This window comes from Harpia harpyja, chromosome 10 (assembly GCF_026419915.1).
Source record: "Harpia harpyja isolate bHarHar1 chromosome 10, bHarHar1 primary haplotype, whole genome shotgun sequence".
Lineage (NCBI taxonomy): Eukaryota > Metazoa > Chordata > Aves > Accipitriformes > Accipitridae > Harpia > Harpia harpyja.
In genome coordinates this window covers 28,014,987-28,027,487 of record NC_068949.1, presented here as the reverse complement: position 1 = coordinate 28,027,487, position 12,501 = coordinate 28,014,987, and the positions used below count along the sequence as shown (strand labels likewise).

The 12,501-nt window shown below is 42.2% G+C and overlaps 1 protein-coding gene across 6 annotated transcripts in view; it reads left to right on the top strand.

Annotated features, from left to right (window-relative positions):
* The first annotated feature begins 360 nt into the window (after window positions 1-360).
* The window catches only part of PLCE1 (phospholipase C epsilon 1), a 163,230-nt gene continuing 151,089 nt past the window's right edge, over window positions 361-12,501 (top strand). For 4 of the 6 annotated variants that reach the window (XM_052798493.1, XM_052798492.1, XM_052798491.1 and 1 more), the window contains exon 1: window positions 1,157-1,352. The gene's annotated coding sequence lies outside the window, so the exon portion shown is untranslated. Of the gene's footprint in view, window positions 449-1,156; window positions 1,353-12,501 lie in introns of those variants that run through there. The other 2 variants (XM_052798490.1, XM_052798494.1) reach the window with 2 other exon arrangements.

The following is a 12,501-nucleotide window of genomic DNA, read 5'->3' as shown; positions in this document are numbered from 1 at the left end:
GATGCACAAGCCGCGTTCACCGAAACCCTGTTTTTCCGCAGCGCCGACGGAACCAGGGCGGTGTTTCCCCCTCCTCTCCCTTCCCGGCGAGAACGGCTGGCAGCGGAGCACAGGGCAAAGGCGGTGCGCGGCGCTGCGCGGCTCAGCCCGCTCCTCAATCGAGCGGCGGTTCCCGCTGCCGCAGCCCGCGGCGGCGGCGAAAGCGGCACCTCGCGCACAGCGGGGCGCGGAGCGGCGCGCGGCGGCCGCGGAGGCGCGCGCCGGCATTCCGATGCGGTGAGGCAGCCGCGGCCCGGCCCGGCCCGGCCCGCCCCGCCCGGCCCCGCCCCGCCCCGGCCCGGCCCTCGCTCGCGGGGCGCGCGCGGCCATGGCGCTGGGCCGGCGCCGTTACTCAGCGGCGCGGAGGCGCGGGGCTGGGGCGCTTGGGCACGCCGCCCGGTTGCGGGAGGTAGGAGGAAGGTCTTCCGCGGGTGACTGCGGCTGGCGGCGGCCCAGCGAGGTGCGGGGGGTCGGGGAGGGACGGGACGTGCGACCCGCGGCCGGACGGGAGCCGGGGTGCGCTCTCCGGCTTCGGGGATCCCCTCTGCGGGCGCCGCCTGGTCTCTTATGGCCGGTCACGCACACGCGGAGCGAGGGAAAGCAGTTGAATTCGTAGTGTAGGGGCGCTGCTGCCGGCAGGGTCACCCGCCAAGCCCGTAGGACGTGGAGCGGTTCAAGCGCCGCCCGGAGCGAGCGGAGCGGCGGCGGGCAGCCGCCGCGGACCGCGCATCCCTCCCCCCGAGGTGCCGGCGGGCGCGGCGCTGCTGCGGGCTCCGCACCCATCGCGGCCTGCGGAGGGGCTGCGCAGCCGGCGTGCACTTCACCCCCCGCGCCCGCCTCGCCGCGCTGCCTGGGCGAGCGCGGGGCTGCCGGGCGGGCAGGACGAGGAGGAGCTGCCCGCGGCGGGCTCGTCCGCGTCCCGCCTGTCTCGTCTGCGGGGGATGTGCCTAGCGAGCCGGCCCGGGGGCAGCCGCCCGGCGGGGGGGGATCCCCCCTCCCCGCCGCCGAGGAGGGGCGGTCCCGGGGGAACCCTCCCCGGCGGCCCCTCGGCTGAGTCAGCCGGCGGCGCTGCCCCGCGGCACCTCCCTCCTTCGGCCGGGCGGGGCGGTGCGCGCCCGCAGCCTCCGCCCCCGGCCCGTCGGGGTAGGCGCCTCGCTCGCTCCGCCGCCCCGGGCAGCGGCGGCTGTGGAGCGCTGGCGAGGCGGGGGCGGCCCCGTTCCGCAGACCTGCTCCGCCGCTGAGGCCCCGCCGCTGCTAGAGTCACCGGCCGGCCCGAGGAGGAGGAGGAGGAAGATGCCGGGGGACGCTGAAAGGTGCGTCCCCTGCTCACCCCCGTCCGCTTTCACGGGCTCCTTCCCCGGCTCCCGTGCGAGGCTGGCGCTTCCCCCGGGGGCTCCCTGGGGCAGGGCCCCGGCAACCCCGGCCCCGGCGGGGGGCGCGGAGAGCTGCCCGCTGCGGCCGTGCCCGGGGGCAGGCGGGGGCTCCGCTTTCGGCCATGTTCTGCAGTCCCGGGCCTCCGGCGGGAGGACCCGGTGCCCCCCGGTGCCCGCGCCCTCCCCGACTGACCTTCGGCTTCAGGGCTCCCCCTCTTCCTCCGGGAGGGTCCATGAAAATCCCAAACGCAAAAGCAAGTTGGGGTGGGCTGCTCTTATCCCACGTGCTACAAATTGTTGTAAATTCATCCCTCACTTCCCCATTCTCTTTTTTTACCCGTTGTGATTGTACGAACAGTTGTTTTTTTACGTTAAAGCCTGGCTGATTGTAATCTGACAAGAGCGGCGTAGCTCGTGGGAGATCTGGCGTTGGAAGGAGCCTCTGGTTGCCAGCGCAGGGATGATGATGTCTCTCTCCCCCCACTTGGCAGGTCTTGGTGAGCCCCTCTTGTGGGCTCTAAGCACTCTTCGCGGGTGCTGCGGGCCCTGGCACCCAGGCACAAGGGCAAATGCATTCCTTCCAGCTCCAGACTTTGGCCCGCTCCGTGAAGGGCGGTTGAGTTGAGACTCTAAATCTGCAAACGCTTACAGAAGTAGTTTCACTGAAGTGTTTGTGAGATCAGGACCGAAGTGGCTGGGTGCAATGCTTATCAGTTCTGCTGCACACTCTTGGGATGCCACCAGCACAGGTGATACAGAGAAGAGCCTATACAGGTGGCTGTGAACTAGGCTTCTGATAAAGGAGGTGTAACAGCTGGGTGGAGTGGTAGAGAAATGCCTAAAAGATCAGCTGTACTTCAAGGGAACCATCAAACGTTTCCTGTTCCATAGTAGGGCACTTCTGTGAGGAACAGAATTGGGCTTGCTGTTGTATTTATATGACACAAGTTTGCTAAATATTTCAATCCTTTATGTTTTATGTATTTGTATATTTGAAAGGGGATCAAAGAACCTTCCAATTATGAAAAAGCCATTTAGCAATTACTGCAAAGCAGTGACCATTATGTAGTTTAAGAAGTCATGGTTTCCAACTGAAGATAATCATCTTTCATCTGTGGTATGTCATCCTGTGAAAAGTCAATGGCAAACAACCTATGTTTGTGATTGTTACAAAAACAAAATGAAAAACACCTAAACGATCAGGGATCAATGAAACAAATGAGGTGAAACCAGAAAGAGACACAACGTTTTGTGTATTAGGAAATGCTTCAGAGAGAAATGCCCAAGTCATAAAAGGGCATGTCCAGTCTGTGCATAAATTTGCAAAGGATTGCTAAAGTCTTTCTTTTTTAGTCATCTAAATAGAATTTATTTGTGTTCTGCCATATTGAGGTATTCATCTAGTATACTGTAATGAGTTCATTCCTATTTTCATACATGGCAAGAAGTTTGTTATTAAGACTTTGTGACTGCAGACCAGACAGTTCAGTTCCTGTCCTCTCAGTTCACATTAATGTGATGCATCTTAACCAATAAAAGTGTAGTGTTCAAGCCAGAGTTCCAACGATATAATAAGGAAAAAAACCCCAAAACAACAGAGTAAAACTTTAAATCTTTAAGAAACATGAAAGCCCTACTGCAGAATAAAAAATTTCTGAAAACTATATTTACTGGAAATCATAGAACAAGTTCATGAAAGAGATGATAAGGTAATTTGAGGTTTGGGAGATTTGTAAAATGAGAAAAAGAAATTCTCATATATAGGTTATCCAAAAGAATGTTGTGAAACAATTTGAGCTATTTGTGAGTACCCATAGAGGAAGTATTTCTTGTATCAAAGGGCTGTTCTATTTAAGAGAAATATTAAAGATCCAGTGACTAGAACCTGCACTGAAATCTGGTATAGAAGCAAGGCACATATTCAGAAGTGACAGTTGTAACTGTTCATGAAGGATTGTGGTACACTTAAAATGGTTGGAAACATTTAGCTCAAGTTAGCAGCTCTTCTTTCTTGAATAAGAGCAGCTGTAATTTAGCAATAGTTCTTGGATTTGAAACAAGAATTAGTTAAAGGAAGACTTGAATTATAAAGGAGGCAAAAAACCAATTATCTATTATTTCATTAGAAGTCCATGATTTGCACAGAGATTTTTCATTAAACTTTAAGGTTTTTTTAGTGATCAGCTTAATTTACCTGCATATTTACAAAAGTATTTCTTTAACATTTTCTTCTTTTAAAACACTAAAGACCACGCTTTGGAACAAGGGTGGTTGTTTTGTTTTCTGTTTGTACAGTGTCTACTGCAAAATGGATGCTGGGTCATGACTATGAGCCCTAAACTTTATGAATTACAATGATAGTGTTATTAGCAATAATTCACATCTTTTTTGTTTTAGATATACTTTTCGAAAATACCAGTAACTGAAACATTGGAACGAATCATGCAGCTCCAGCGTGGACAGACTTACTCTCACGCCTGTTGACAATGCAGCCATTGATGGTTTCATTTGAGTAATGGCTATCATTTGATTATGCAGACAGCAGGTTAATGGCTGTCTGTACCTTTAGTATGTAGTCTGATTAATTTTTAAATAATACTTTTCACAATGGCTCTGTTTTAGAAAGCTATTAGCATGCTAGCCTGAAATCTGTGTTTTTCCTTAGGTTAATTCTGTCCCTTCTTGAGCCTTCTTAATCTCATTTAGAAGAGAGTTGTTGCACGTGTACTTGAGGGCCTACATGACTGAGTACATATTATATGAGAGCAGTCCAGCTTACTCTGCATACTGCTTTATTTGTCTTGGCAAACCTATAGGTGTATCTGCTTGTGGGTGGGGTTTCCATAGTCATGGTTCTGCCAGGTATTGGTCATATTTCACTCTTTGATTTTTTTGTGGTTTTTTTTTTTTTTAGCAAAACGTCCATCTACTGAAATGAGACTTGTGTTTAATTGCTGAGGATAAGGTGGTGACAGTTTTTCTTTGCATTTCGTATATTGGGCGCTCTCTAATCTTTCTTTTCTGTTTTTGAGGCACAGAATTTTGGTCTTACTTGAAACAGTGGGGTTAATTTGTAAATATGTCACTGTGGGATCAAAGTCTAGTCCTTGGTGGTTTCATATACTCTCTCAAGCTGACATCTCTATGCAAGACTTAATTAATGTCACTGATTTTAAACTAGGCCATCCACAATACTCTCTTCTTAACTGCCCAGTCATTCATAAATAATCCAACATGTTCAAACAAAAGCTAGATGTGCTATCAGTTACCAAAACCTGGTAAACTACAAGAGCTAGAAGGAATGAGCTCAACTCTCCACCAGAATTATCCTTCTTCCAGAGCCCGCTATACTTCTCCAGTTTATCAAGTGTCAGTGATGGTGCTGCGGGTAATACCAGCTCTTTCAGTGAATGATTTAAAGTAGCAGGGACACACACCTTGTGGAGTATGTGACGTGCCTCAGGGAGCTGCCTTCTGCCTTCTTTACATCCAAAACTTAGGTACTCCTGCATAATTTTCGAGTATGGAGACAGTGCAGGCTTGAGTCTTGTACAAGGAAGTGTATGCTGTAGGCCAGTATATTTACTGTAATATTTTACTCACAGTAGTGTGAGACATACTGTAATAGTTTAAATAGGCTGTCAACTCTGGGATACATTTTATTCTATGTTGCTATCAGTAAGTAATATTCAGTAATTTGTTATGACATTTTCAGTGGAGCCACCTCATTAAAAAAATACATTATTGTATTTTTCAATTGTAACATTTCATAAGTAATTAAAAATGAAATACTCGGGTATTTTCAATATTCTTTATGTTACTCATTTGAATGTTTTAAATGAGATGCAAAAAGTGGAAACATTGAGTGCAAAGTTGAAGCTACCATTTGAAAACATTTATTTTTGGGGTAATGGTTTTATTCTATTAGTATGCACAAGTGCTGCATAACTTGCATCTAATAATAGTGTGTTTTCTGAAACAGATGACTCTCAGTTGCATTGACCTTGCCTTGTGTAGTAGGACCTTGCTGTCTGCTGTTTCAGACAATGCTCTGATGCGAGACCTCTCCTCCCACAGTATTTTTCTCTGTCTGTGCTACAGCATACAGCAAGAATGCTGCTGCAGGGATCGCTGGTATTTGAGGTTTTTGTTACACTGCATCTTCTTTCTAACATTTTCATAATGCATTCCTTTACTCCAAGTACAAAACTCTGTTGCTTGGATTAGGTTAATTTCTTTCTGTAGCAGTGCAAATATCTTTCAGCAGTATTGGTGAAACCCAACTTGGTTTCCCTTTGGAATTTAGCAAGCTAAAAACGGGTCATGTAGCAGAGTAGCTACTGCTTTGTGCACTACCAACAGTTCACATTAAAGAACAACCTGTAGACTTCCTCTTGAGGAACTTTCTTGACGTGAATGCCTCCTTTTTAATTCCTTCAGAGTTGCTATGATTGTTTTGGATTACAGCTATGTAGCAAATTGCAAAGGAAAAAGAAAACCCAGTGTTTTAATATCCAGGCTGAATTGCCTTCTGAAGACAGTATTCTGCCTCTGGTCTTATTTTAGGTAATTTTCACGCTCTGACATTTTTCAAAGATGTATTTTCAACCATTTAGTTTTTGTTCAGTTCAGACAAGTATGTTAAAATGCGTTTATAATCAGATTGTTTCATTGGTGGGCAGAGATTTCTAAGAATTGGTTAGTATTTTTCTAACTTTTACTGGAAAAATTCACACTTCCGATGACTTTCTGTGGACACATATTTAGCTAATGGTCGCAAGAGCGTTCCAGATGCCTTTAGAAGGCCTTGAACAGAATAAACAAAAAGACAAAAAGAGAAAGATGCCAATTAGAAGAACACAGGTGCGCATTCCACGATAAAGGGAACTTGGCACGAAGAACCTCAATTCGGCAGTTTATCTTGACCAATTAGACAAGTTTCGCATGTTTTAGTATAACCAATTATGTCTTATGTTTACGCGCATGTACAGTGTTGATATAACCAATCATTAAGTGTAACTAGGCGTGTGGACAACGTGTGAATAATGTGTGTAACCAATAGTAAAATAGCTAAACGCATGTACAGATGTAACCAATGTATAAAATGATGTCTGATGCTCTAGTAAAGGGTCTTCAACTATGATCATATTGATCTGTCGTTGAGTCCATTATTATGCTCCCGCAACTTTCAAATATATCAGATGTTCTGTGAGCATATTCCTTGTTTCTACTGTGGGAAAATAATATGATTGCAGGTATTTCTCATGAAAGCTTTGAGTTTCTGCTTACACTGCACCCATTTTAGTTCAACAGGCTTATGGGAAGCAGTAAAAGGAGAGGAATATCTGTCCAAGGCTGCAGCCCCCTAGATTTCTGGCTGCAGGAGAGGCTGACAAACAGGCTGCCTCCCTGTTTGGTTCTCTAATTCACATTCGCTCTTCAGCTATGCTGTGGGCTGCTTTTCTGTAACAGCTTGAGTGGCAAAGATGTCAAAGAGTACCAGATAGATAATGCTTCTTGAAGTCTTTTGTATTGTGGTACTTCTCCATTGTTGTGGTACTTCAGCATTTTTTAGATGAAAAATATTTCTTAATGTGGCTCCACTAGAGCCCTTGAAATTCTTCAGTGCAGCTGTTACTTTTGTGAATAGTCTGTTGTTTGTATTTTTCCCCCAAAGTGGACATACAAAAAGGGGAGGATCTTGCATAATTACCTTTGTTGTGATTGCACCTTTTTTGTTTGTTTTTGCTTTTCTTTATAGTGAATTTATGGAAGAGACAATAAAAATAGAGACAATAAAATCAAGCAGTTGGACAGCTGCTTATGTTGGAAATACTTTAATCTAATAACCACTCAAAATGTTGCTGTTATTGATTTGAATATACATCTGCTCTTATTCTGTGGTTTAATTCAGCAAAGTATAAACAAGAAATTCCACTTTGGTGGCGTTCACTCAGTAGACATAGAAATGAAATATGGGGAAACTTTTTATAAAAATGGATGGTTTCATATGTGTCATTAACTAAAACCTCCATGGCAATCCTATTTAGAGGCATTTCTAATATCATTAGCCTGGTAATTTAAATATGTAAGTCCAACTATGGGGCTTTTTATTTATTTTACTTTCATAGGACAAATTCAGAAAGTAGCTATCACTTATTTCATCACCTGTCACTGTATAACAATTTCAACAAGTTATGCCATCCAAATGAAATATACTGTTCCTTTGAATAGTCTTGATATGTCTACCAATATGTAATAAGTACACTTAATGGTTCAGTTCTGTGTGTTTGGTTTTGTTTTGCTTGTTTTCAAAATGATCTTTTCTTCTTGTAAGATAGGGCTGTTGGAGGGCACTGTTGGAAAGTGGTAATTACTGCTCAGTGCTCCCTGCCCACCGGTAGTAATTCATTCAGTTTCGAATTTTGCTCTTGCTCTAGATGTGTTCCAGTTTCCCTTCCTTCTCCATAGTGTTGAGTCTTGTGTCCTGTTACCCAGAGTGAGGTTGCAAGAGGGAGTGGTTGATACTTGGGGAGGGTGATACCATTTCATTCTTCTATGTCTTTGGTACTTTTGGTTTGACGTAACCGCGATATGGTATTAGCATATTGCCAGTTGTTACCTGATACTGTGGTATGTGGAGTTACAGATTGCTTTCCACAAGAGAAAATTCAATGGTTGCGTACTTTCAGTTCCCTGCAGTGTGAGTTTATGTGCATGGAAGTAAGGAGTATCTCTATTTTCAGGGTGTGTTCCTATCGGAGATACTTGTCTCAGTGAGAATATCCTTGTATTGCTGCAGACTGGATACCTGCAGAAGCTATGTATCAGCTTCAAATATACTGTATTGATATCAGTATCAAATCAAATAAAAGGTTGACAGTGTGTTTACACACATCAGAGTCTACTCATCTACAAGTGTATTGCTTAACAACACTGTTCCCTTTCTCCCAAGACCTCTTGATGAGCCAGTATCTAGCAGAAGAGCTCAGTCACACCTTCCTCCCAGTGTTATATGAAGTCTGCAGTGTTTCTGAAAAAGGAGAATTACTGTAATTTGCTGAGAAGAGAAAAGTGCACAGTTTTTTCTTTCTTAAGGATTAAAACTGCTCTGTCTGTATTCCTGACTCATGTCTAAAAGCAGTTCTTTGCCTTCTATATCTTCGAAAATACAGGCTCTTCTGAGTATACCATGTCATAGAAACCTATATACCTTTCCTACATTTTGGGTATATATTTTATGTAACATGCCTCTAAGATAAAGTTATGGAATAGTTAACATAAAGATGTTACCGTGCAACTAATTAAGCAGAGATTTAAAATGCCAGCTGCGTGTATAGCGTTACCTCATATTTGAAAGGTTGAGAGGTTTTCTAACTTCGGAAAAGTCATGATGTAGACTTTATATAATTCTTTTCTTTTAAGGAACAGTAAACCTTGGATCTGTTGTATATCTGTCAGGGTATTTCTGGATAGTTTCTTCTTACCCCTGTTGAAAATTATATTAGCTTAGCCCAAATCCATGTAACATTGGATGCTGTTGTTTTTATTGCGTTACTTATTCCATGTTGGCAGAAATATGATGTGTGTAAAAAATACAGTTTTTGCTATCCAGTTGCCTTTTGGTCCCCTATTAAAGCAGATTTCAGAGACTGTGTTACAAGGTTCTACTATATGGTTGAACTAACTTGCAGTATGAAACAGAAATGTGGTTTAGTTGTTTTTTTGTTTGTTTTTGTTTTTTTTAGATGTGGGAAATTGAAGGAGAAGTTTTTTGTTGTTGGTTTTTTGGTTTGTTTGTTTGTTTGGTTTTTTTTATGCTAAGCCACACTAGCCTTCTTGGTACTTAACCAGAAAACATTTGTAGATGAAGATCTAGAGTTTAAACTTGTTTGGGAATACAGTTGAATCCCAAAATGCACTATTCAATTGTTTCCATTCTCATCTAGCTTTCCTGAAATAAAGTTAAGTATATACATAGTACCTTGGTATCAGAATGTTGTGGTCATTAAAAATCTAGCTTTAGTGGCCAATTTTGCTATAGAGAAAGAGTATAATTAATTATATAGTTATATAACAGTTAATACTGTTCTTTCTTGTTTGTGTTAACCAGATATTGTCAACTACCAATCTAGTTGCACAGATTAAATTTGTTTATGTTATGGAAACATATTGGATTTGCTCTAAAGAAATAATATTCTTTTAAAGCATTAGTTTAGGGCCATAAGTAAGAAGGGTTTATAAGTCTCTTAAATTATTAAATGGATTTTATTTTTTTAGTGGTCAGCTGAAATTTTCTTGTTCCAACAAATTCTGAGCTATGGCAAATGTTTTATTTTTAACTGAATTTCTGTGTCACTCAATTATGAACATTTTTTGCAAGAATGTTTTGCTTGTTGTGATTACGTTTGTGCAGCAAATTCTGGAACTCTGTCTTAAATCTTATTATTTCTGTGTAATAGGAGATATAATGACTTAAAATGAGGGAAAATAGGAACTCTTCATTAAATTTTTGTAGTTTCATTTGTATAAAGGAATAGGAATTTCTTGGAAATCAGCAACATTTTGGAGTGTAAATGGTCCTTCCTACTTTTCCAAAGTAAGGAAATACTAAAATTTTAGATATCTTTGGTGGAATCAGAAGAAAGAATGGGTAATTTGTGATATTAATAAATGGGTATTATCTACAATTGAAATCTATTTTCACAGGTTTTTCTAGTCACTCAAATCAAATCCGTTCTGGGGGCATGCCAACAAACTGATTTTATTATGAAAACTGTGTTGTCAGCACCAACTGTTCAGTGCATCAAGCTCCAAATCCTCATTATCCTTCCCTTTCTATGATTAATTTGGCTTAAAAGTAATAAATGTGGAACCTTCTTTTTTGTCTTAAAATTCTTAAGCCTTTATTGTTCCCATATTCCTCTTGTTTTTATAACTAAATGGTCTGTTTTTAAACCTGAGATTATGAGTAATTATATAATGGTATGACTGGGGGCTTCTAGAAAAACAGTGTGTTTTCTGAGTACATGACTATAAGAATTAGCAATACTGTGAAGTCTGTTTGGAAATTAATTCTCCATACTATTTGAACTGCGATTCTAGATTCGCAAGCCAGGTTCGGTAGTGGTTTGTAGAAATAAACAGTTCCCTAGACAGCAGGCTATAAAACAGGTCAGTGTTAAAATATGCAGTAACATCTTTCAAATGTCTGTATAGTATTAGACTACTATGCCTGCCTGTATTCTCTTTCAAGATTCAGATCATAACATCTGTTTGGAGTTTTGCTACCCAATAGGCATAGGAATGGTAGAGATGCATAGTCAGCAAAGGGTTGTCAGGAGGTCTTCACATCCACCCCTCCAGAAGAGGCAAGTTTGCGGGTTCTCTTAAAATTTGCAAATGTTGTTCTACTTTGCCAAAAGCTTACCTCCATGTTCGTGTCATCCCCTCATTTTGTTCCATATACTCTATTCTATTATGCAAGTTGATAATGAAAATGTTTCTCCTTAACAGTCAGTTGTCCTGTTGGCTAGGTACATAAAGCTGTTATTGAGGCTAAAATTTCTGAGGAGAAAAGATAATGTACCACAGTTATAATGGCACAGTATCATCCTGTATAACAGCTTCTATGCACCCCTGAGCTTCATCTCAACTGTGTGCTTTATAGAAAGCTGCATGGAGTTGACTTACAGGTTAGGGGGAGAGCTGTAAAAATATTTGAGGAAGGTGTGTGCGCAAATTCAAAGCAAGGGAGAATTGTTTTGTATAACAGCATTGGAGCTATGATGGCCAGTTAAGTATCTAATCTGTACATGAGTCACTCTAAACTCATGTGCTTTCCTCTGACTTGACATGGCGCTCTGATTATTTTCTTTTGCTATGTAATGCCATTCTCAGTCTTTTATCAGCTTTTCTCTGTTCCCTTGAGCTCTGAGGACGCTATTGAGAAGAGCAAAAAGCCCCAAACAAAAAAAACCCCAAACCCCTTCACTTGCTGTTCTTGCTTGAATTTACACTTACCAAAACTCTCCCAAACATTTCAGGTGCATTTAACTCAATGAAATCAATGGATAATTTAAAAAAACCCCAATAGCCTCTGTCTCCTGGTTTTCCCACCTTACCCATCTTGCTTACAGTAAAGCTCTGTTTTGTTAGCAACCATATGCATCCCAATAAAGGTTTTAAAGTTTGAATTGAGGCAGAGACTGTCTCAGCACTTGGCCAGTGAATGCAAAGAAAGTTGGCCATGTTCCCTCTACTTGCCAGAAAAGCATGAAAGCTGAGGCCCTTCCTCTGTCAAAGAGAAAGGGAAGCTCTGATCTCTCTGCGTGCAGATTTTTGCAACTATTGAGTTCCTGACCTATTCTTGGTAGGACTTGTCTGTCTCTTGCTTGCTAGATGTGGCCTGAAGCACCCCAGAAAAGACCTCTAATCTACAGTGAACTTGTATAGATCAACCTGGACTTTTTCCTCCGATTATCAGTTTGACTGTACTTCTTCTTTTCTCTCTCATTACAGTCTTAAACATCAACAAAAAAATCCCTTCTCTACAGTAATACAGTTTTTATGCATGTGGCTTATCTCTGTTATTCTTTTTACTAAATCTAAAGACCTGCTTGCTTAATTTTTTTTAATATTTGATGTACATATGAGTGTCTAATTAAAAGAGCATAGATGATGTTGTCATCTAGTATCATACTATTTATTGTGTGTTTGGCTGTAGACAGTTCCACTGTGTGGTCCTCTCCCATACAGGGCTTTGAAACTTTCAGTATTCAGATAATCTGACAATCTGTTGAATGATGTGCGACTATATGAAATAAATATATAAAGAATATTAAATTATAAAGGAAATTATCCCTAAAATTTAGGCTTGTTTTCAATATGTACTGGTATGGTTTTTAAATATTTAATTCATTATTGACAAATATTTTAATTTAAAGCATTGAAAATCAGAATCTTGAGTTTAAAAGTAGTACAGTAATAATACCTCTTCCACATTCTTCTTACCATAACTGTACCTAAGACTATATAGAGGATGCTATGTAATTTTTTCTGGTGAGTGAATCATGAAAACCAAGTAAGT